Source organism: Hyperolius riggenbachi, chromosome 4 (genome assembly GCF_040937935.1).
Source record: "Hyperolius riggenbachi isolate aHypRig1 chromosome 4, aHypRig1.pri, whole genome shotgun sequence".
Taxonomy (NCBI): Eukaryota; Metazoa; Chordata; class Amphibia; order Anura; family Hyperoliidae; genus Hyperolius; species Hyperolius riggenbachi.
Window position 1 is genome coordinate 363,326,999 of NC_090649.1, and position 20,393 is coordinate 363,347,391.

At 45.1% G+C, this 20,393-nt stretch overlaps 1 protein-coding gene across 1 annotated transcript in view; it reads right to left on the reverse strand.

The window, feature by feature from the left end:
• Window positions 1-20,393, reverse strand: part of AKAP12 (A-kinase anchoring protein 12) — a 268,251-nt gene that overhangs the window by 186,203 nt on the left and 61,655 nt on the right. The window lies entirely within an intron of this gene.

The window sequence follows — 20,393 nt, forward strand, 5'->3', positions numbered from 1 at the left end:
ACCTTGTAGAGATGGCCCGAGCAGTTCGCCGGCTAAAGGTTCCCGATGAACTTCCGTGGTTTGCAATCGCAGTGAACCGGGAACTTTTCCAGAAGTTCGGTTCGCCCCCATAGTGCATCATGAGGGTCAACTTTGACCCTCTACATCACAGTCAGCAGGCACATTGTAGCCAATTAGGCTACACTCCCTCCTGGAACCCCCCCCCCCCCCTTATAAAAGGCAGGCAGCGTCAGGCAGTGGACTCACTCGTGTGCCGGCAGCAATTAGTGAAGGGATAGCTGCTGCCTCATAGGGAAAGCTTAGTTAGGCTCTTGTAGTCTTGTTAGCTTGCTGTTTGTTATTGCTAAAAAAGCACCCCTCAACAGCTCTTTTGAGAGCTAATCTTGTTCTTGTAATCTATTTTTTTTTGTGTGTGGCCCACTTGCATTATATACAGCCCTGTCAGTCAGTGTCACTGTGCCTGTCTGTGTGTGACAGGTGCACATGTAATACCCATCACTGCATATACCTATTACCTGTTGTGTTCACTTAAGTGCACCCATCTACCTATGTGAGCGAACGCAGTGTCACTGTGCCTATCCGGTACCTGTCTGTGTGTGACAGGTGCACATGTAATACCCATCACTGTATATACCTACTACCTGTTGTTCACTTCAGTGCACCCACCTACCAACGTGAGCACACGCAGTGTCACTGTGCCTATCCGATACCTGTCTGTGTGTGACAGGTGCACATGTAATACCCATCCCTGCATATACCTACTACCTGTTTTTTGCTTCAGTGCACCCACCTACCTACGTGAGCGCAAGCAGTGTGATATACCACTCCGTGCATACCTGTTAACTGCACCTGTGTGACTGACTGCACATTGTATTAGTCAAGTCAGTGCATACCTTTCACTTCATCCCCCCCAATATGGACAAAACAAAAGGCAGAGGCAGGCCACCTGGCAGGTCTGTTCGAGGTCACGCTGTCGTGATTTCGTGCAGCCCGCGACCAAAGTACAGTGTTCAGAAGAAGGTACGTGCAATCAACCCCCAATATTTTCAGGACGTAGTTGGCTATTTAACACACAACACCTCATCTTTTTCAGCTTCCGCACGGCTGCTCTGATTCTGGCACCCCACTTAACACTCAGTCGGCCGCCACCACCAAAGTGCCATCACCCCAGGGCTCAGCGGTGTGGAAATTTTTTTGTGTCTGCCTCAGATGAGAGCAATGCCATCTGTACTCTCTGCCACCAAATTTTGAGCCGAGGAAAGACATAGACCCGCGTAGGGACAACTACCTTAACCCCCCTGGCGGTCTATTAAAAACCGCCAGGGGGGCAGCAGAGCAGGGTTTTTTTTGTTGTTTTTTTTTTTAAATCAGGTAGCGAGCCCAGGGCTTGCTACATGATAGCCGCTGTGCAGCGGCATCCCACCGCCCATAGAGAACGGGATTTCCTGGAGGGCTTCCCCCGTCGACGGGCGGCATGACATCACTGACGTCATCGACGTCGTGACGTCATTGGGAGACCCGATCTACCCCTCAGCGCTGCCTGGCACTGATTGGCCAGGCAGCGCACGGGGTCTGGGGGGGGGGGGTGGCACGGCACGGCGAGCAGCGGGCAATCGGCGCAGAGCAGCGGCGATCAGAGGGCACACGCAGCTAGCAAAGTGCTAGCTGCGTGCTGCAAAAAAAATTATCAAAATCGGCCCAGCAGGGCATGAGAAATCCCCCTGCGTGGCATAGCCCGTGCTCGGCACGGGCTTACCGCCAGGGAGGTTAATGAAGGCACATGATTACAAAGCTCAAACTGCAATGGGATCACCACCTGAGGGAAAGCAGCACACAAAAGAAAATCCACACACTGCAGTGGAAGATATGCAATTATTTCTCAAAAAAGGCGATACCCAAACTGTACCGTGATGTTGAAAAGCAAGTGGTGTCATCTCATCTCACACAGTTTTGGGTCAAGGGACCATCTGACCACGTGGTCTGCAAAGCACGGTCAGGCCTGCCCGAAGACTAAGTCAGTCCCCACACACAGCATCTCTGCCTGCACGCCGTGTGACTGCCTGCCTCAAGACTAAGTCGCTCCCCGCACAGCATCTCTGCCTGCAGGCCGCTTGACTGCCTTCTCCGCCACCACCAACAGTGTCCAGGACTCCAGGTGGATTCCAGAATTTTTAAGGCCGCTGCTGGCAGCGGCCGCTATGATAATTTTTCTGGTGCATGTACATGCCTGCCTGATTTTTCTGGCTGCACTGCGGCTGCAACAACAAAACAAAAGGCATGTACATGTGCCAATTTCCCCTTCGTGATCATTACCTTGCCGCGGTGAAGGGGCTTGCGTATCAAGCAATGACCGCCGGCTATATGAGTGTCTCGGGGGGGGGGGGGGGCACACCCAAGATAATAAGGTCGTTGCTTCATTGTGGACAGACCAAATTTGATCAGCTGGACAGTCACTGTTCTGTCATTCAGCTACCTCAGGCCGGCGACCATATGGGCTTGAAAACCGCCACGGCCTGCACTCTGGCCATGGTGCGCACCAGTCCAGCACGGCCGTCACTAAACAGCTGTTTGCGGTGCGTTACACAGTGAGTTTGGTGTGTCAGTGTGAAGCAGTACTCTAATTACACTCCCTGATTGATGTATAAACATGCAAGATGTTTTAAAGCACTTTAGGCCTGCAATTTAGCATTCAATGTGATTTCGGCCCTTAAAACGCTTCTTTGCGTCAAATCCAGATTTTTCCCCGGGACTTTTGGCTTGTATCTCACTCCGCCATGCCCCACTCCAGGTGTTAGACCCCTTGAAACATATTTTCCATCACTTTCGTGGCCAGCATAAATGTTTCTAGTTTTCCAAGTTCGCCTCCCCATTGAAGTATATTGCGGTTCGCGAAAGTTCACGCGAACCGAACTTTCGCGGGAGGTTCGCGAACCGAAAATCGGAGGTTCGGGCCATCTCTAAAACCTTGCTGATGCAGATTTTCCAAAAGCATCCTCACTTTACAGAATGTTTCACAACTCGTTTACATGGTGTTAAATAAGTGTTGCTGAAAATGTCAGTGTTATATAAATGAATATAATACGTTAATTGTATTTAAAAATAAAATAAAGTCATTTGTCCCAGTAACTGTCTTCTCAAGCAACCCTTTATGGCTGTAGGTGTTTTTTTTATACAATCTATTTAATTCTTCACTCACACAATACACTGTCTGTAAAAGGATCAGAAACATACCTGAGGTGTTTATGAGATGTCCTGAGGCAGCCAAATACCACTGATTGAGAAATCTAAACTGTGGGAGTTACATATTTGGGGGGAAACAAATCTAAGCTAAATCCAAGTTAGAATGTGTGTTAAACGTCTGTGTTTTATTTTCTAATTTTCCAGCAGTAGCAATTTAAATGCATGTTGTAAATGTGTTGTAAATCTTTTCAAAACACCTTCTTCTAAGGAAATTAGAGTAGGATTCAGAGTCCACTGCTCATTCATTGTGACTAATGCTTAGGATGTCCAAAGCCCACAGAAGCGTGATATCGTCCAACACAAGCTTTAGTTTCTTCTTACTCAACAAGAAAGAAAAAAAAAACATTCCATTTTTCTGTAGAACTGTTTTTTATGGAATTGCAGTAAAATCACATTTATTTATTGTATTGTGTCTGACCAACTTTAGATTGGCAACACAGGCCCATATGCAATTACCGTACTTTTTGCCGTATACGATGCAGTTTTTCTCCCCAGAAAATGGGGAGAAAAAGTCCCTGTGTCTTATATGGCAAAGGCAGGGAATCCCCGACTTACGGACGCCCGCCGGTACAAACCGCCGACCCGCCGTCATCGGGGATTCCCTGCCTTGCCTGTGTTCCTCTGTGGCTGAGTTCCCCCTTGCCCCCGCTTGTCTGTACCCCCTCCTGTGTCGCTGGGTCCCACCGTGTAAGAAGCGGCAGCGGGCAGCAACTTACCTCCTCCATCTTGCCAGCAGCGATTGAAGACATCCGGCTCCTGTGGGCGGCTTCCTCTAGTGCCGGCTTCTAATGACGCGTAATTGATGATGCGTCATTAAAAGCCGGCACTAGAGGAAGCGGCCCACAGGAGCCGGATGTCTTCAATCGCCGCGGGCAAGATGGAGGAGGTAAGTTGCTGCCCGCTGCCGCTTCTTACACGGTGGGACCCAGCGACACAGGAGGGGGTAAGATGGAGGAGGTAAGCTGCTGCCTGCTGCCGCTTCTTACATGGGGGGGACCCGGTGACACAGGAGGGGGTACAGACAAGGGGGGGGGGTGTTGGGGGGGCTCACAGCGGGACACACAGCGTAGAGGAGGCACTTGGAGGAGGAGGAAGAGGACACATAGGGCTGAGAGGGGGACACTTGGGGGAGACAGGGGGACACTTAGAGGGGGACAGGAGGACACATGGACATGACAGAAGGACACATGGGGAGAAAGCAGGACACCTGGGGGTGACGGGGGGACACTTAGAGGGGGACAGAAGGACACATGGACATGACAGAAGGACACATGGGGAGAAAGCAGGACACCTGGGGGTATAGCACTGACACCTGGGGGTGACAGGAGGACACTTGGGGGAGACATGGGGACACAGGAGGGCACCATTTGGGGGAGGTCATGTACAAGACGCTCCTGAAATATGGACGCACCAGGTTTAGTTTATATTTTTTTCCCCTGGTTTTTGCCCTCTAAACCTGGGTGCGTCTTATATTCCGGAGCATCTTATACGGCGCGAAATACGGTAACTTTTTCTCCTGAGTTTTCTCTTAGGTGACAATTTTTTTCTTGTATTTAAAATAATTTTTTATCACTCTGCAATTGAAAAAAATATAAAAAATAGGTGAAAAAGAACTACTAAAACCATTTTGAGTATTTTGTGGCTTGCTGGAGGTTTAAAAGGCATTTTATTTACAAGTTGTGAAAATATCACCTAGGAGAAAACTCAGGTGAAAAAGTTACCGTAACTGCATATGGGCCACAGTGTTATACCTCCTCTTTTACACTCTGTAAACTGCAGTTTATAAGATTACAGGAATGGACCAGCGCAAAGGTGTCCCCCCACTAGTACATGCCGCAGCCACCAGACATGCTAAGGTCACTAATGTACCTTATGATAGTGCATGCCACCACATTTCCATCACGTGTTGAGACATGTTACTGCTGTGAATCTTTCTTTATACGGTATTGTCTGATGCATCTATTCTCATGTTTCACCACCAGACCCGCTGACACGGGACCATGGATCCATCATTGGGGCCAAACACTGCTTTACCTCAGCAGCAGTGACCTACCAGGTGTCAATAAGTGTCCTTCCTTAAACAATGAAGAAATGATGCATATAACGAGAATGAAATCATGAAGCAGCATAACTTGTGCTCAAATCTTCTGTGTGTGTGTGTGTATTTTGTTAACCCTTTTATGTCCTGGCGCCAGGAACCTAAGACATCTAAAACATCTAATACCTGACTAGGCCGTAGCCTGGCTACAGTAGTAAAAACTTCCTTTCAGCTCCTCCCTTCATTCGCTAATAACTTTATTGTTACTAATCACACAGACATGATCTATATATTGTTTGTTTGTTTTTCTCAACAAATGAGGCTTTCTTTGGGTGGTACTTTTTACAAAAAAATATTTTATTTCATATGCATTATAAAGGGAATAATAAGAAAAAAAATGAAAAAATGCATTATTTCTCAGTTTACAGCCATTATAGTATTAAAATAAAGGCAGCCTCCGTAGAAGCGCTGTTTAGCGTGAAATGGCCGTCAGGCATCCTGTGCCCAGCACCCACCACCATCCACGCCTCCTCTCACAAGGGTATGTGTTTTACTTTATGCAATCTTGAAAGATGTTGCACGTTTGCTCTTTACAAATGTTACAATAAATTGAACACTTGCAGCAGTGCCAGCTTTCCTGCTTTCTTCATTTGCTTGCTGCTTGATTTCTTTGCTTGAGCACGCTGAAGAGGTTCCAGAGAAGAGGTGTATTTGTAGTCCTCCTGTGCATACTGCATGTCTTTGAAGCTGAGCAGTGTATGTTATGTCGCTGTAGTGCCAACCTTTTGCCTTCTTCTGTTTTTAGTATTAAAATAAAACTTGCTGCTGTGGATAAAACCCAACATTTTATTTTCCCATTTGTCCCGGTTATTACACCATTTAAATTGTGCCCCAATACAATGTATGGCGATAATATTTTATCTGGAAATAAAGGTGCATTTTTTCCATTTAGTGATTTTTAATACTATATTACTAATTACAAGCCTTTATTTGCAAAATTAACAGTAATATACCTTCATGACATATTTATTTTTAATCTTAAAAAGTCCATAAGGTAACTATTTATGTTTGTTGTTTTTAAATGGTGTCTTTTTACATTTTTTTTACACAAGTGTTTTATTTTGGTAACTATAGGGTAGGGGTGTAAGAGGTGGTTAAAATGTAATACAATTTTTTATATATAAAGTATGTGTGTGTATGTTTGGGCGCATTTTACTTTTTGGCCACAAGATGGCACTACGCTTAACTAGAAGTAGTTAGTTTATCTGTTTACATGTGTTTTGTGAATGAAATGCTGGCGTCAATGAAATGTTGGCGTCAGCTTTTCATTCATCGCGAACACTGCGATCGGGTTTGGGAACAGGCTGTTCCCATTCCCGATCACTCAACGGCGGGATTGCGGCAGAAACGAACGACAGCGGTGCAGCGATCAGCGGATGTGGGTACATGTGTTTACGCCCCTGATTGTGAAGCGTTGTGCAGGGTGCGTAAATACACATAACTGCAGTCGTGTAGAGGTTATAGTAACAAATAAAAAAAATACACATACAAAGGACTTAGGTGAAGAATAACATGCTGTAATGATCGCTGCTGCAGCAGGCATTGCTGGAAGTAGTAGTGCTGCAGCTCAGGTAGTTCTGATCTCTTTTCATGCAAGCTGCATAGCTTTGTCTGCCTTTCCCTGCTGTCAGCTTGTGACTGATTATCATTCACCTGTGTGGGAATCTGCATGTCTGCTCCCATTGGATGACCTCAGTATAAAGATCTGCTTCCTGCAGGACTCCTCGGGTTTTCATAGCTTCAGTTTAAGCCTGCCTTGCTGTCGCTTCAGCCCCCGATCGTGTTTCTTGTTCTAAAGATACTTTGCTGGTCTTTGCATCATATATTGGTTCATTGCCAATATATATGCATACCAGCACGTTTATTATTTTCCTTGTATTCGTGTTACGTTGATACATCAGTGTCGCTGATGTATACGTACACGAACTGTTTATATCCTGTGTGCAGTTAGTCAGCTTTCCAGCACGTTTTGGTAGTTTGCGCGTATCGTGAGCACCCGTGCTGAGCTAGTATCCTGCTCCTGGTCCTGTTCGTGGATTGCGTTCATCTCTGCGAGGAGATAACGAATCCTTCTGAATCCTGTTCTGTTACTGTTTGTGGATTGCGTTCATCTCTGCGAAGAGATAACGAATCCTTCTGAATCCTGTTCTGTTACCGTTTGTGGATTGCGTTCATCTCTGCGAAGAGATAGCGAATCCTTCTGAGTCCTGTTCCCTGTATTACTCCAGTCCTAGTCAGCGTTCCTGCTTATGTCATATATCGGTTCATTGCCGATATATACATATGTTAGTCAGACGTTACAAATAGTTTCATTGATAGCTGTAATTGTAATACGCTAGGAAAACATACTTATTGTATATTTGTCTGTGTTACGTTCATCTATCTTGATCCTGCTATTTCCTGACTATCCTGTCCTGTCTTTGTGAGGCACGCCATCGCTGCAATCGCATTGGCTGCCTCATTCCAGTCTGTCTTGTTTTGGACGCTTGCTGTCGCTAAGTAGCCGCTAGCTAGCAAGCGTTCATTCTGTCTACCTGTCCTGATCCCCTCAGTTCTGGTTTATGCGCTCAGCGCTACTTTGCGCTGAGACGTTATAACGAAAGCATTGTTTGTGGCTGTCAGATCTGCACCGGCTCTGTGCGCCACAATCTCCTATTGGAGTCAGTCCTCCCCTCCACTATACTAGGGATAGCCTGTTTCCTTGTGCTGGTGTGTGTACCTCCTCCACGCCAGCTCATGCGTTGCATGCTGACTGTGGAGATTACACCCCCAAGCCTTACATTATGAAAACCCCAATACCAATCCCTATTGTGGGGGGGATTTCCAGAAATTATGACACTGTTTGTCAGGGGTCCTGCTCCTTTAAAAAATTTGAAAAGCTTGGTCCTGAAGTTACAGACAAATTTATATCAGAATTGGTTAAAGTTCTGGCCAATCCCGACTTTCGGGCTTCTGCAATTTCTACCTGGTCTGATTGGATCGTTTGTGCTCTTTTTAAGGGCAAACTTTTTGATTGGGCAATCGATGTCTTAGATCACACTCAGTTTAGACAAAGTCCTTTGCAATTTATAGCTTTTGTAATTCACAATTGGTTGCGCATAGATCCATTGCCTTTTCCTCTTAATGAACTCCTGGCAGCAGGCCAATCAGCTGCTCCTTCAATTGCTTGCAAAAATGATCAGCAAGCAGAAAGTGTTACTGATAATTTTCCTGCAGCCTTGAATAAATCACCAAAAACAGCAGGGTCTAAGGCAAAACGCAAACGTTCTAAGAAACGTGTCCGATCTGCAGAGTCGTTATCCTTAGCGACTGAGACCTATAATGAGATTCTGCCATTAACAGATAATGAAATGCAATTGTCTTTCAGGGGAGTTAAATGGACTTATGAAACTACTAATGAACTTTCATCACTGGCTAGGGAAAATAAAGATTTTTGTTTAAAAGAATTATCTGAGTATGATTATGAGGAGATATTACAGAGTATTGAACAAATCAACTTATTTGTGAAGCAAGGAAAGTTTGCATACACTACAGTTCAACACTTGCTACAGGTATTGGAGATTCTTAAGAATAAGGAATCTGCCAATCACCTGCTAATTAACCCAATATATGTCCCTGCCACAATCATATCTGCAAACTGTGATCTGCCTGTTAAGTATGCTTGGAATCCTCCATTTGAGAAAGGAGAGATGGAAGCTCTGGTCAATGAATGGAAGAATGATTCAAGTTCATTTTGTCAATTTTACAGTGCAAAAAGTGAATTAGTATGGAATGCATGCATTAAGTCTGCCTATAACCTAATAAAAAACTGGTGTGTGTGGGTATGACTTTGTGGCTCCATTGATCGATGTGTGGAAAATGATTTTGGACGATTTTTATGCGATTCAATCAGTTGATACCAGGGAAGACACACTGTCAATTGGAGACTGTCCCACTTCTCCAGTTACTGAGTCCCTGCCATGTCTTGTGAATGTTCCTGTAACTCCACCCTGTACCGTGGATAACTCAGTATTACTTCCCAGTAAAACAGAAGCCACTGATACTTTCTTAACTTTGCCCTGCACAAATTTCTCAGCAGAGAATCCAGAGGTCCTGCTGACGTCTGAGTCCAGCCTAGCCAGTACTCATGAGTCTTTGTTCAGTGAAACAGACACCAGAAAAATCTTGCCTGTCTCTGCAAACACTTCTGCAGAAATTACCTGTGTTAATAAAGTTCAACTCCTTTCTGATCCAGCAGATGCCAATAGATGCACTACATCAGTTTCCGAGTCCCAGCAATCCTGTCCAGAAACCTCAGAACCCCAGCATCTGAATTTTCCAATTTTACAATTGAATGGTGATTCAGATGCGCAAACATTGTGTTTTGATCTTCCTGTTTCTACACCTCACTCTAGTTTCGTGAATAACTCAGAGCGTCTGCTATGTGAATCCGAAATCGCAGAATTATTACCGTGTTCAGAAAATGTTCCAGTAAATTTGCCCTGTACCATGAATTGTGCAGTAGATCTCTCCAATGAAACTCAGGTCACAGAATCATTATGCTGTCCAGCAGGTGCTTCCATGGTTTTGCCCTGCAATATGGACTGTTCAGTGATCCTGTCCAGTGAAGCTGTGGTCGCAGAGTCTTATGCTTCACCCAGTACTTTGGATACTTCAAACCCTCTAGCAGAGGAGTCTGAGGCACTGCTTACCTCAGTTGGTGTTGCAGTAATATTCACTTATCTAGCATCTGTTTTGGAATTACAGTCTGCTCTAATAAAACTTGATGAATTTCTGCCCAGCAAAGCAGAAGCCATTGAAATATTGTCCTCGTCAGCAAGTGTGTTAGATACCTTGCCCTGTACACAGTCTGATTTAACCAATGTTGTTGAGTCCCTCTCCAGTGTTGTAACAGCCGAGGAACTCCAGCCCTGTCCTCTGAATGTTTCAGAAGTCTTGCCCTGTAACATGGATAATTCTGATTCTCTGGTCAAAATAATAGAAATCTCAGAATTTCAGTCCGGTCTGATGAGTGTTCCTGAAACCCAGCCCTGTATCCTGAAAGATTCTGGTTCTCTGGCCGCTGTGGCAGAGGTTCCAGAGTCCCCTTCCTGTCCAGGGAATTCCTTAGTTTTGCCTAGTCCAGTGGGGGCTGCTGCAATACTGACTTGTTCTGCAGCGCCTCATGAGCTCCAATCCAGTGTATTAGATGAGTCTCTGTCCAGTCCAGAGGAAGTTGTGGAATTCCTATCTAGCTCAGGTCATACATCAGAAGATTTGTCCTGTCTTGTTAGTGCCCCTGAATCTGATTTGTTACTGACTTTGCTGGAATCAGTGACATCTAAGTCTGATCCTGCATTCTCGTGTAAAAGTCCAGTAGTTGCGAAGTCTAGTCATGATGATTTTTTTTTGGCCAGTCCTGGTTTTGGTCCTGTCTTGGCTGACCCTGAGGCTCACAGTTCCTTGACATGCCCAGAGGTTTCTCTTGTGCCAGTGTGCCCAGATGTTCTTTGTGTGCCAGAATGCCCAAGTGTGTCTAAGGTGTTAGCGTGCTCTGATGCTTCCTTAGTGGGAACATGTTCTGATGTTGCCAGTCTGCCTGCATGCCCAGAGATGGTTCTGGTCCCTGAAAGCCCTGATCTTGATGTTTTTCCTTGTGGCCCTGACTCGGGAATTGCCCTAGGTTCCATAGGGGTTCTTGATAGTTCTCCATGTGAGCCTAAGGGGCGTTCTGACCTATGGGGATCTCTTTGGAGCTTCAAGGTGTTCTGGGAGGTCTCTGAGAAAACATGTCCTGGTGCCTTGGACTGGTTCAACAGTTGGTTTTGTGTTGGTAAAGACAGTCCCGGTGGGCATTGCAAAGGCTTTGGCGTTTTTGAACGGTTCCTGGAAGGCGGTGGGTATCGCTCAGGGAGTTTCGGAGGGCTTTCTTCTGGAAATCATGGTTCTGATGGGTGTCACACTGGGGCTTGTAGTACTGATGGGCATGGTTCTGTAGGTTCTGGTTCTGATGGGTCCAGTCTTGTGGGGACTGATTCTGGAATTCGGTCTTGCCGGGCTGTCCCGGTCATCATGAATTATCAGTCAGACTGTTTTGTTGGGAATTTCAGTTTTGAAAAGCGTCTGGAATCCGCTTTTAAGGGCGGGGGTACTGTAATGATCGCTGCTGCAGCAGGCATTGCTGGAAGTAGTAGTGCTGCAGCTCAGGTAGTTCTGATCTCTTTTCATGCAAGCTGCATAGCTTTGTCTGCCTTTCCCTGCTGTCAGCTTGTGACTGATTATCATTCCCCTGTGTGGGAATCTGCATGTCTGCTCCCATTGGATGACCTCAGTATAAAGATCTGCTTCCTGCAGGACTCCTCGGGTTTTCATAGCTTCAGTTTAAGCCTGCCTTGCTGTCGCTTCAGCCCCCGATCGTGTTTCTTGTTCTAAAGATACTTTGCTGGTCTTTGCATCATATATTGGTTCATTGCCAATATATATGCATACCAGCACGTTTATTATTTTCCTTGTATTCGTGTTACGTTGATACATCAGTGTCGCTGATGTATACGTACACGAACTGTTTATATCCTGTGTGCAGTTAGTCAGCTTTCCAGCACGTTTTGGTAGTTTGCGCGTATCGTGAGCACCCGTGCTGAGCTAGTATCCTGCTCCTGGTCCTGTTCGTGGATTGCGTTCATCTCTGCGAGGAGATAACGAATCCTTCTGAATCCTGTTCTGTTACTGTTTGTGGATTGCGTTCATCTCTGCGAAGAGATAACGAATCCTTCTGAATCCTGTTCTGTTACCGTTTGTGGATTGCGTTCATCTCTGCGAAGAGATAGCGAATCCTTCTGAGTCCTGTTCCCTGTATTACTCCAGTCCTAGTCAGCGTTCCTGCTTATGTCATATATCGGTTCATTGCCGATATATACATATGTTAGTCAGACGTTACAAATAGTTTCATTGATAGCTGTAATTGTAATACGCTAGGAAAACATACTTATTGTATATTTGTCTGTGTTACGTTCATCTATCTTGATCCTGCTATTTCCTGACTATCCTGTCCTGTCTTTGTGAGGCACGCCATCGCTGCAATCGCATTGGCTGCCTCATTCCAGTCTGTCTTGTTTTGGACGCTTGCTGTCGCTAAGTAGCCGCTAGCTAGCAAGCGTTCATTCTGTCTACCTGTCCTGATCCCCTCAGTTCTGGTTTATGCGCTCAGCGCTACTTTGCGCTGAGACGTTATAACGAAAGCATTGTTTGTGGCTGTCAGATCTGCACCGGCTCTGTGCGCCACAATCTCCTATTGGAGTCAGTCCTCCCCTCCACTATACTAGGGATAGCCTGTTTCCTTGTGCTGGTGTGTGTACCTCCTCCACGCCAGCTCATGCGTTGCATGCTGACTGTGGAGATTACACCCCCAAGCCTTACACATGCATACATAAATAGAACATAAATATTTGTTTTGTGTGTTTTTTTTTTTTTTCAATTTCTTTTCTGGCAACTGTTTCTTCTGCTTACTTTCTCCGGTTTGCGTTTGTTTAACCTCTCACCCTTTTTATTACAGTGTTTGATACATTTCTACTGGTTCTCATGAATATGAACAATAAGTCTAAACTGTGCCAATGTCTTCTGTATTCTAATCCTCCTTTGACCATTCCATTCCCACCATACTACACGGTGAAAAATGTCCATTATATCTGGCTTTTATTTTTACACAAAGGTGCTAAACAAAGGCTGAAATCTTTATTTGAATCAGCACAGGGGAAAAAAAGGAAGAAAAAAAAACAGGATTACATGAAATACACTAATAACAGTGTTGGCTGTCTCAAATTAAATGCTGTGCTTTTAAAGAATAGTATCATATAACCATTCTTGCAATTCAAGGCTATTTACTTTTTAGATTTTAAATACAAGACCCAAAAGGACTGCTCTAAAATCCATATTTTATTGCAGTCAGCCCCTCCCTAAAATGCCCTCTAGTCTTGTCTGCATTAATGGTGTATGTCATATCTAATGGATGTTTGTCCTTGAGAAGGGGGTAGTGCAGTGTCAGTGAAGCTTTAGCAAGGATCTGCAGTGCTTTGCTTTCTATAGAAGCACTTATTCAGCAGCATCTACAGCTAGTCAGCCACATTGTGCTAAGTCACTGGCCTGAGCCAGCATTGTGACTGGGTACATCCTTACTGCAGGGCATCATGTAATCTGATATCATCACATAGAAAACCACAGAGACAAACAAATGGTAGATTTTTTTTCTTTCCTTGCTTCTTTGTTTTTTTTTTTTTTGTTTTTGTTTTTTTTTTTTAAATCAGATGGATAGCAGTACTGTTAAATGTTTTCAGTTACTATTCCATGACTAGCTGGTGGCGCACACTATGCTGTGTGGAGCGGGAGTGAGTAGCACCAGCCCTCCGCACATGCGCACCATGGCCAATCACAGCAAGCATTGCTGGAGGGAGCATATGTGATGTGGACAGACAAAGCACTGCAGCCAATCAGAGGGGGCAAAGGCAGGAGTGGGTGTGTGCAGGACAGAAGGACACAAATACACAGCGTGGCTGGCTAGGAAGTAATTAATATAGATAGGTTGTCCTGGACATATGGGATGCATTTATGCGTGTATAATAATAGGTATGTATAAAAAGCACAATTACTGTTCCCTTATGGGGATCGGGGCTCTAGGGCTGTACAGACACATTGGAGTTTACAGACTACAAATGCATTCGGTTGCTAAGGAAGGGGGGATGAGTGCTGACAACAGGGCACATGCCGAAGCTCAAAATTACATGGATGACTGAATGAGGCATTTCCCAAGTAGTAATTTTACAGTCACCTCCTCTCATGAAAATGAGGTGTATTCACATAATGTCGGTAAAATTACCATGCTGCAAACAAGATGGAGGCTGGCACTCCCGTATAAATCGAGCTCTTTATTGAATCATCAATAAAAACAAGTTGCTATACGGCGACAGCCCGCTGTTTTTGGTCTCAGCCCTTTCTCAAGCCGAAGTGCTTTCGAAAGGGCTGAGACCAGAAACAGCGGGCTGTCACCGTATAGCCACTTGTTTTTATTGATGATTCAATAAAAGACTTTTATTTATATGGGAGTGCCAGCCTCCATCTTGTTTGCAGACTGTTTGGATCCCAAGATGCGGGAGTCTGCTGAGGCTTGGGCACACCAATCCCCTTTTTACAGTGAGTGCCACTCTTTTTTACCACTGTATACTGTGAGAAAGCGTAAAGGAGCCGCCGCCATGAGCCAGCGGCAGGCGGCTCCTTCCGCGCATAGTGAGCCTGCACACTGAGAGGCAGCTGCCTCCTCTCGGTATGAGGCGGCTGTCTCCGTGCAGGGCTCAGCGGAGCGCGGAGAAACCGCCGCGTTGGACGCGGCGGTTAGCGCGCATACCCCCGCTGCGGAGACACCGCAGAGCGGGGCTGCTGTGGCTGGGACTCGTAGTCCCTCTAGTGTTAGAGTGACGCGCGCGCACGCACTCAGGCAGGGATTTTATGGCAGCCAGAAAGGAGTGAGCTGACCAGGCTGGTCAGCTGACTCTGGCTCCACTCATCATTGGCCCAGCACTTAGGGAGGTGCTGGGGGGATACCTGTGTATATATACCACAGGTTGTTCACTTGCCTATTGTCTGGCGTTGCGATCACATATGTGGGAGCACCCAGATCCGTAGTCAGATCCGCAAGTGTGCCGGGACCAGCTGGAGCTGTAATCCTACACTTAGCTAGATTCTGTTGATAGCTAAAGTACTAGTTTGATTGTGATTATCTGTTATGACTTTTTGCCTGCCTGACTATCCTCCTGAACTCTGACCTTGTACCTCGATATTTCTGATACTCTGTTGCCAAACCCCGGCTCGTCCTTAGACTCTATTTCTGCCTCCTGATCTTGTACCTCGATATTTCTGATACCCTGTTGCCGAACCCTGCCTGTACCTAGACTCCGCCTCTGCCTTCTGAATCTGTACTTCATCTGTCCGTGTGTGTACGACCTGGCTTGTCCGACCTCGAGAACCGACCTTACCCTTGGAGGCGGTTCCTCGTCCTGTCAGTGACATCTCCTCCTGAGTGTCACTTTCAGACTATCCTTCCTACTGTCAGTCTGACTCCTCCCATCTTGGAGAGCTCAGGTCTGCGGAAGGAATCTGTGCAGTACTCCTTGCTGCACTGAGGCCTAGGCCCCTAAGTGTTACTGTTACACTAAACACTACACTCTACTCAGGTGAACAGAGGTTAGCTAGTATATCGGATTATCGGTGATACTGCAGATCACTTATAATCTGGTATACATCTGTATTCCCAGTGATACTGCAGATCACCGGTAATCAGATCCTCTCTGCGCTTCACCGACCGTTACATATACAAGGTAAAATTACCATGTACAGGGAGCACAGAGTAATTATACCAGTACTTCCAATGCCTATCACTACCCGCCATGGGCGTAACTAAAAATCCCTTTGATAGGATGCCCCAATGTTCACATCCTTTCCCTTGCCTACCCATGTAACCCTCACAACCTGGGGGCCCATCTTGAAAGTGTCATAAAACAAGTGTGGCCATCATAACCTTCACACCCACAACAAGTGTGGCCACAATAACATCAGATCGGAAGGATGGACCTCTTTATTGAAGGAAGGGAAAGTCAGTAGTTCGGGCCTACACACAGTTCTAGACCCCCCTGCACTTTCAGGGGCTGCTCCTCTGTAATTACACCCCTGCTACCAGCGTTACCAAGATGGCATGTACGTTGCCATGGTATCATGCGCATGGTACCCTAGAAACCTAGTGCTATTAGTCGAACAATCGCTACAGCTGGAATTACCTGGGGAATTGCTGTGCACTCTCTGCACATGGCAGTTTTATTGACATTACAGGAATACAATCTAACATAACCAAGTGGAAGAGTACACATAGCTAGCCAATGCTAGAGATTGTTTAGCAATCACTAACCACTTATTTCTCTCTTGGTTGAGAACAGTTGAATGCTGTGTGTAATGGATGTTGACTGGGCTCAACCAACCACCAATACTGCGATCAAGTGGTACAGTGACATAAAAGTGCAGTACTGATAGGCAGTAACATCAAAAGAAAGAAACCGAGGGCCCAATATGGTGTAGTAAGTCAGAAGCAAATGGAAATGATGATAAGTGAGACGGGTATACTCACAAACATGGGTTACCACATAGGCAACCACTGTACAGGCAGGTGAGGAGAATAAACCTGTTCTCACTCAGGATTAAGAAGTCACTCTCTGTAGATCGGAAAAAAAGGAGGTAGGTCACCCCTCCACCAAAGGTGGACTTAGTATAGCAGTAGGAGAACAGAGACGCCAGCAGGATAAAACTTTTAAAATTTGCTTGGAGGAAGCGGTGGACGTACCTCCATAAAGCAGACACGAAAGACTGTCTGAAAATATACACACGTTTATTGTACAGTACCCCTCGTCTCACTCATCATCATCTCCATTTGTTTCTGACTTACTACACCATATTAGGCTCTCGGTTTCTTTCTTTTGATCTTACAAAAGAAACTTTACAGTAAACGTGTGTATATTTTCAGACAGTCTTTCGTGTCTGCTTTATGGAGGTAAGTCCACCGCTTCCTCCAAGCAAATTTTAAAAGTTTTATCCATTTTTATCCTGCTGGCGCCTCTGTTCTCCTACTGCTATAGGCAGTAACATGGACATACTATCTACTTTGAACTGCTGTTTTTGTGAACAACCCTAAGGTAAGTTTGAACAGAACACGTTAAGTACGTTTTGCAGCAGAAACCTCTCTCATATGAATAGGCATCTCCAAATGAAGCATGTATGATTAAAGGGACTCATGGACATAACAGATCCCCAGAAATGTCAATTTTCCAAAATAATGAAACAAGTTGAATTTAAATAATGATGCCACATGGATGTCAAAATTAGGGTGATTCTGAGTGCTATTCAGAAATGCAGCTAGCTTGAAAACTCTCCTTCATTAGGGATCCTTTTTGCAACTGGACATATTGTTGTTTAACAAAAGACACCAGTAATAAATAAAAGGGGACATGTATTCAAGCTAGTTGCAGAGAAGGGGAGGGGAGGGGAGTTTGGATGGTAGTGCTCAGTGTAGACCTTTTATGAAAGCACAAGCAAGTGAATACAAGAATTCCATGTACAGAAACAGTACATAAGATACAATTATAAAAGACAAATGCACAAATAGATAATATAAAGCTGAAATCTGTTAATTACAGCTGAGGTTAGAGCTACACACAGACTGCTTGACTATGAAAAACTACACTGGACAGTATCATTATTAATGAAAATTGCTTGGCATTTAAGTTTACCAAATAAGCATGCCTCACCAAAATACTTTACATGTGAAGGAGAAATGTAACAATGCAATGTTAGCTTGTCGCCTAAAGGTACTCAGTCTAGGATCACAGTTCACACTATCACTGCAAAACAGAAGATCGTGTTTCTCATTTTCCAAAAATAGCCAGCCCTGAATATCACCCTCCTGGCACCTCTTTTACAGAGTACATCACACATTTTTAACACATTGTCTCAATAATATAATCAAATTCTAAAAATGTCAACGTGTTATTGTGATGAAAAACTGTAGAAGAAAATGGAATTCTATTATTATTTTGAGCAAGGAGTAATTGCAAATCAAGGCACTTAAGCAAAATTTTATTGACACACCTCCTTCCCAAATTTCCCCTTTTCCTTTGGTGTACCCAGTTCCTCTTCCTGGCCAGTTGCCCCATCTGCCAGGTATCATATAACAAGTGTGGCCACCATGGACCCCACAACAACACCTTCTCTTGAGGGGTGGTCACTGTATTGGTCACTGTAATCTCTTCTCTCACTGCACCATTTGTCACATGATTGTAGTGAATGCCATTATCTGTTTGTTCAGCAGCATTAAACTCTTGAGGACCGCAGTGTTAAACCCCCCTAAAGACCAGGCCATTTTCACTTGATAGGCCATTGCAGCTTTAAGGCTTTGCTGCATGGCCGTCCAACTTAGCACACAAGTGATCCACCCTTTTCTCCCCACCAACAGAGCTTTCTGTTGGTGGGGTCTGATGGCCCCCCAGATTTTTTTTTTGTAAATATTTTTATTATTTTTTGAATAAATATGCCTATTTTTTGTTTTTTTTTATTCCCCCCTCCCTCCCCCCATCAGCCAATTAGCGTGATCAGCTGTCATAGGCTTCAGCCTATGACAGCTGATCACTTCCCTGCTTCTGGAGGGGACAGCCGTGTCACATGGCTGTCCCCAGTACAGCACTGCCTTAGATCGCAGCGCTGTACAGCAACAAAAGACGGCGGTTTCGCCGCCTAACAGTCTCCCAACGGCGATTGCCCGCAAACCACGCCCCAAGGACCTTCTGCCGTTCGGCGTTAGGCTGTCCTGGGGTCCATCGGCAAGATGCGTTTGGCAAGTGGTTCACATGAAGCCCCCCCTTCCCCAATTCCTCAAACTCATAGGTGAGGTGTATGATGCTGCTACAACAAAGAACATGAAAACCTTGTAAAAATATAAGATACATGCTGAAATAAAGGAGAATGTGAATAATCAGGAGGGTACAGTGTGTCTAAATTAAAATACATTTAGTTTCACAAAGATTTATTGGAAAGTATATACAACTAGTAGACATAAGCCCGTTAATATAACAGGCTCTAGGTCTGTCTTACAACCCCCTTCCCCTCCCAACCCTGTGACCGCCGCATGTCAGCGCACCCTCACACATGTCCGCCCGCACACACCCCGTCCAACTCCTGTCCCAATGGCTGTCTGTGCTGCACATGTGCAGTAGCGCAAACACACGGACACAGGGACAGGGGACGCAGAGACACTTGCGGATTATTGTATAGGATATATACAATAAAATATAGTCATTAATGATTACCCCACATAGGGGAGATCAATAGATAGCTTATCATACATTTGAACAAAAACAGACAATACTGGAGGTACAGTGAAGATACTAGGCATTTCAAAATAGATTATTCAAACAGCAAAAATGAACAGATTTTGAATGCAATATACATATACAACAATGTGAAAGCTAAACTTCAAGGGGTAAAGGGGGAACCACAAAAAAAAGAGATCCAGGGTTGCCTCATTTTCAAAAATATGTCCATGGTGTCATTAACTATGGCTAAGAGCCAATCTGATATCATCATATCATTTATGATACTTTTTGACCATATCAGTGGACAGAGTGGTCTCACTATGTGAAGCCTGACTGCTTTAGATATGTAAATGGCTGTTAAGGTAGCCATACATCAGGCAACTTCCGATTAAATTATTATAATTAGTATGATTTGGATGAATTGGATGAAAATCAGTGCCGCCAAGTGCATGCACAACTGACAATGTGACCAATTTCAGGACAAAATTGCTGCATATATCGGTCGGACATGCTGCAAGATGTCAGGCCATCGTAGGTGGTCGGGTGCATGGCAGTAACATCCAGCGATATTGGATCCAGCGATGGACGCCCCAGTGTATAAATTTGTATGTGATGTGTGTATTTGTACATTACCTGTCTCATATCGCAGTGTCCATTCGTCTTCCGAATCCCAGCACTTCTGTTAGCCCCATACACGCCGCCGATCCATGTGAAATCATGGGCCCCTCTGGCAGTATGGACAGTGGGACAGAGGACAGGTAATGTATAAATGCACACATTACATACACATTTATACATTAGGAAAATAGCGGCAAGGCGGTGGATGCGGATGCTAAAATTGATCGGGAATCCGCCTGCAGTGTATGGGCAGCCGACAAATCTCTCTCTAATCAGATTCAATTAGAGAGAGATTTATCTCTTAATCGAATCTGTCCATGAATCGTACTTTCTGTATGATACTCATACATATTTTAGTTAATTAACCACTTGCCGACCGCACACTCATACCGTGCGGCGGCAAAGTGGTAGCTGGAGGACCAGCGACGCAGATCTGCGTCGCCAGGTGCCTCCCTGATTAATCAGGAAAGGCCGCTCGCGCGAGCGACCGTTTCCTGTTAGATCACGGAGCGGGTCTCCGTGAATAGCCTGCGAGCCGCTGATTGCGACTTGCAGACTAA